Here is a 6,000-nt window from a genome sequence, read left to right on the forward strand (position 1 = left end):
ACTTTGTCATTTTTCCAAGTAAGCATGATTCACAACTATCATCTGACTTTAGGTCAAATGATTCCAAAACTCCATCCTTTTGGAGTTGGCCTATGCGTTTCTTGCTTACATGTCCAAGACGACAATGCCATAATGATGCTTTATCCAATTTATTATCATTAGTAGAATCAATACACAACACATTATTCCCTAAATTATCTACAACATAAACAACTTCATAGACACCATCACAAGGTAATGCTTTAAAATAAAACACATTATTAAAGAAAGCATTTATTCCACCAATTTCATTATCAAAAGGAAAGGTAAACCCTTGTTTGTATAAAGCATGAAAGGAAATAACATTTCTTGTCATTTCAGGCGAATAACAACATTTATTCAAATCTAAAGTAAACCCACTACTTAGCAACAAAGAATAAACTCCAATCTTGGTGACAGGTGAAACTTTCCTATTCCCCATGATCAAGTTTATCTTTCCATGCTCCGCATTCTCACTTCTTCTTAGTCCTTGCAAATCAGAACAAATATGAATACCGTAGCCGGTATCAAGGACCCAAGAGTTAGAATAGGGTGAGTTATTAGATAATATAGTGTAAATACCTGCATGGTTGAGTTTCACTTTCCCATCCTTCAAATCTTGCTGGTACTTTGGGCAGTTCCGCTTCCAGTGCGCCTTTTCGTGGCAATAGAAGCATTCAGCCTCTTTGGGATCAGAAGAAGGTGTAACGAAACCTTTCTTGGTTCCGCTTGAAGAGGAGCCATCAAGGGTCTTACCCTTGGTACCCTTCGAAGGGTTCTTCCTCTTCTTCCCTCTACCTTTCCCAATTGCCAGGACAGGTGCTGAGTTTGGAGTAGTAGTAGGAGTGGTCACAACCGGCTTACCTTTGAGACCTGATTCTGTGGTCTTTAGGAGTCCTTGAAGTTTGCTGAGAGTGACTTCTTCCTTGTTCATGTGATATGTCATGCGGAATTGATCATAACACGATGGTAAGGAGTGCACAATAATATCTATTGCTAACTCCTCTGGGAAGTTCACATTCAGCTTCATCAAACGGTCCACATACCTTTGCATTTTCTGCATGTGGCTTGTGATGGGTTCACCATCCTTCATTCGGGTTGTGATCATAGAGGAGATGATTTCATATCACTCTTGACGAGCACTCTGATGGTAGCGGTCCAACAAATCCTGGTGCATCTCAAAAGGATAGTAGTCCTCATAGGACTTCTGGAGCTCGGCTGTCATAATGGCCATCATGATGCATGCCACTTTGGTAGCATCCATTTCATGTGCCTCATATTCAGCAAACTCCTCAGGAGTAGCAATTGGCTCGGGTACCTTAAGCTCCTTGTCGAGAACATATTTTTTGTTCTCATACCGAGTGACCATCCCGATGTTTCTGATCCAATCAGTAAAGTTGGAACCATCAAAGATGACTCTCCCACAAAGGTTTATGAAAGAGAAGGAGCCGGTAGGGTTTGAGCCAGGAGTAGCATTGTTGGTAGACATCTGAAAGGAAAAAACAAGTTTAGTTTATTATAAAGATAGTCCTTAATAAAACACCCAAATGTAATATTAAGGCTAGGATCCAATCACAATACATTATAACTTAGAAGAGGGATGCCATAATATAAGCTAAAACATATTTGAAAGGTAGGTGAATGACGATTCACCAATTTCCACCATGAAAACGAAATATAAATTATTAGGTTTTATTTGGTTTTTAGAAACTCCTAGATTATTTTGAGATTCTTTGAACTTTTCAATGGCATGTTTCAATCTCGAGTGTGCCCTTCATGTTTTGTGACTGGGATACCGAGGATCACAAAACAAGGTGTGAAGTAACCATGTAAATTACTTGGTACCCTTAATGTTTTTCACTTAATCAATGTGCCGGTTAACCACACACGCTCCACCGACCTATGAAAAACCTTAAGTCACCCTTTGCCTACTTTGTTAAGTCCAAGTTAGTGTGCCGGTTAACCACACACGCTCCACCAACGACATAATCAAAGTGCAAAGTGTAATTTCATGGGTTAGCACCTTATTCACATTTTCCTAAAGTAACTAAGATTGGGAATTTATAAAACAATTAGTTACTTTATAATAATCATTATACTTTTTAATGAGAATTTTAAGTCACTGTCCTACCTGTTCGGCTAACGACCCTCCACCAGTCAAGGAAGCGGTGGGTGAGAGTGGACACCCATTAAGCTGCCATTTTATAGGCAACAACCTTATACCCCCCTTATAGACCGGCTTCGTGAATGAGTCCTACTAACGGTAAAACGACTTGATCTTATACATATATATATATATATATATATATATATATATATATATATATATATATATATTATGAAACTTATAATATTATAAAGTATAAGGGTTGAATTTTAACTTTTAAAAATCTAGGGGTTGGAACTAAAGTTTATTAGATGACTTTACATGTTCCAAAACTTGAGGGCAAGTTTTGTAACTTTACAAAACCTTTCAATTCATAACTTATGAGTTATTAAAAATGAAGACTCTTCATTTTTGTAACTTATGTGTTCTTTTAATGGTTTTAAAACAAAGAGGCTTTTGGTTATCCATAACTTGAGGACAAGTTATGGACTCCATTAAAACACATAAAGATCATGAATTCAGCAATAAACAAGTAATTCCTATGATCTATCAAGAACTCATAAGAACATGAATAATCATATCAAAATTTCAAGAACATATAATCATGCAATTTTAATATTAGCCATTGTAAATGGATTAGAACAACCATTACACCATCTAAAATAAGTTTTATAACACCAAAACAGTTTAGGGTAATGTTTCTAGTCCATTTCCAGCAGCAAAAATTGAAAATTTGCACTCTGCATGGCCAACTCGTCGAGTGCACGAACTAACTCGCCGAGTTGGTTGCATTTTCACTTGGACTTGTTGAGTCCCCCATGGACTCGGCGAGTCCCCTGTGCAGACAGCAAGAAAATCGATTTTTTTCACTATTTTGCATCAAGTATCAACAAACAAGCCTAGGCTTTGATACCACTGATGGGTTTTGAGTATTCTAACACTCCTAAGTGTACATGCAACCCTAGAAAACCTTGGATCTATGTTTGTCTAAAATACATGCAAAATACTTTTTCCAAGGTTTAGAAACCTATCTAGCATGCATGGGGAACTTTAATCATAAAAGATAGCTAGAATTACATACCTTGTAGTTGTTTTGATTTCTTGGAAACCTTGAGAGCTTAGCACCCCAAGTGTGATGCCTCAAATGTTTCACACAACACCAAATGCTTTGGAATAACTTTAGAGAATGCATAGCACTTGTAAAAATCGACTTGCCCTCTCTTGTTCTTAGTGTAGCCGATTTTGGTGAGTATCATGTTCATTATATAGTGTGTCACATCTAGGGTTACACCATGTAAACCCTAATGTGACATGACTTTTCATTTCCATGACCCATGGGTTTTTAACTCCCATGGAGCATCCAATGGGTTTAACCCAACTTGATAATCCATGGAGCCTTTTAGCCCACTATACAAGTTATGGATGATTTACATAATCAACCCATATATTTAATTAGTCTATTTTTGATCACTTAATTAATCCTAGATTAATTCTTGATCAATACTAATTTAAATAATACTATTAATATATTAGAACTTATAATATATTAATAAACCACAAGTGTTATTTCTCTCATTTAGTCTATCCAAATGCATGATGCCATGCAACCCAAATGGACCATGCCGGGTCGGGTCAAGTACATACCAGAAATAGTTATGGACTTAGACACCTTATCCAACACTAACTACTCTCTTAGTAGACTCCTCCAATGCTCATCTAGGTATCTCTCCTAGATTACTCCTCTACTCGAAACTCTATCCCTGAAATATTCCTGCTGGATACTCTTACTCCGCACATACTCAAAACACATCACGGATAATAGTAATTCCTAGGCTAAGGCATCACAAATCAGGCAACTCTAGCCCTATTATATGGAATACCTAACCTATCATCTATCATGCATCACTAATATCTCAATAATAACTCATAACACAAGTAAGTAAGGGTACTTTGGGAAATCATTGTTCAGGCTCTAGCTGATTGTACACACCGCTCCTTCTCGTTTTCTCTTAGAAACTCTTACTCGTTATAGAAAAATCTTTTCTTTTTGAAAACTTTTCTCAAATCCTCAGTTTGAGTCCAGATTTACCTGAAGGTGCATCCGAATCCCTCAAACCAAGGCTCTGATACCAACTTGTAACACCAGAAATTTTCAAATAAAATTTTCATTTAAATTCGCATAATTCTCTTAACACATTTTACGAAAATCTCATTTATTTAATTTACAAATCGCAACTACATAATTGTTGGTTCAATTCCAGGATCCTCAAAACATAACTCCTTCACTGATGTGTACAATCAAGTCGGTGCCTTCCCGCAATCTTGAGAAACCTGAAACACATAACACATAACACAGTAAGCACGAAGCTTAGTGAGTTCCCCAAAATACCACACACAACTCTGAATCCACTCGAGGCTATAACACAGTAAGACCCTCCGGTCAAAGTGTCTCAGTGGGACCCTCCGGTCCCATGGTTCGTTGGACCCTCTGGTCCGATCTGTAAAGCTCCGCATAGCATAAATCACAAAGACATAATGCACAACATAAAACATAAGGCAGGATAACATAATTCTCAATGTAAGCACATAAGACCCTCCGGTCACACATAAGCACCACTCTAGGTAAAGTATAGTGAGAAGACTCACCCTGCGAACAAGCAAGCAAATATCCTCGAACTCGAATCTCGAACTAGCCACCGCCTAACACATAGGGTAAATATCTCTAATTAATACTCGATTCTCGACTCTAAGTAACCACATGTTATCCTTCTCTCTCTAACTCTTGAATTGGGTAAAAGACCATTTTACCCCTCCATGGTCTCCATTACTCATGTTGACCAAACCCTAAAGTCAACAGAAGTCAAACTAGAGTCAACAGTCCATATTTGTCCCGACTCGTCGAGTCCCCTCGTTTCCTTAGAAGTCTCAAGAAAGCCCAGCTCAACTCGTCGAGTTGACCCCCAACTCGCCGAGTTATCGCACAATCAAACCCACCGGGACAAACCCTCACCGACTCGTCGAGTCGGCTCCTTGACTCGGCGAGTCCATTCGGACTCATATCTCATCCAGTCGTTTTCAAGGCAGAGAACCTCTCCAAATTCTAGATCTGCACTCCTAAGGCTCATTAATCACGTAAAGCCACAGGATTTACGTTCATGCATGTCTTTTTGAGCTTAAAATGCCAAAACACACCTCAAAAAGGGTTTTTCACTTAAGATCACTATTATGGTTGGATAAAGCAGGGACTTTTGGACTCTAGGGACCTCACATGGTCCAGATCTGAAGTTCAATCCCTCTCAATGAACATAAAACACTTAAGGTCCTCATATTTGGGCGGAAAAACCCTAGATTCATAAAATCATGAGATCTATACAAAATAATGAGAAAGGTGCAAGCTTTATACCTTTCCCAGAAGCTCTGAAGAGGAACAATCTCAGATCTAGCAGCACCTTCTTGTCCCTTGGCTTGGAATTCTTCTCTCCTCTTCACAAGATGCACCAAACACTCATAAATAGCCAAGCATTCTTTCTCAAAGCTCAAAGCTCGTCTAGGGTTTGTTCTCAGGGGAGTGTAGCCGCAAATGAGGCTATAAGTGCCTTTAAATAGGCCCCAACCCCCGAAAATTAGGGTTTCTCTGCCCAACACCTACTCGGCGAGTCGTCTCTCTGACTCGTCGAGTCCACTCATTAATCCACGTGGCCAACCCGACCCTACTTGGCGAGTCGGACTCACAACTCGTCGAGTCACTCCATACATCTCAAAGATGAACACACATTAATGCATCTGAAAGTCCGGATGTTACATACCTTCATCTAGCTTAGAATTGAATACCTCACAAAGGTTATTCAACAAACAATCAGTGTATGACCTTCCTG

Source organism: Lactuca virosa, chromosome 4, assembly GCF_052849685.1.
Source record: "Lactuca virosa cultivar CGN04683 chromosome 4, Lactuca_virosa_CGN04683_v6, whole genome shotgun sequence".
NCBI classification, from domain to species: Eukaryota; Viridiplantae; Streptophyta; class Magnoliopsida; order Asterales; family Asteraceae; genus Lactuca; species Lactuca virosa.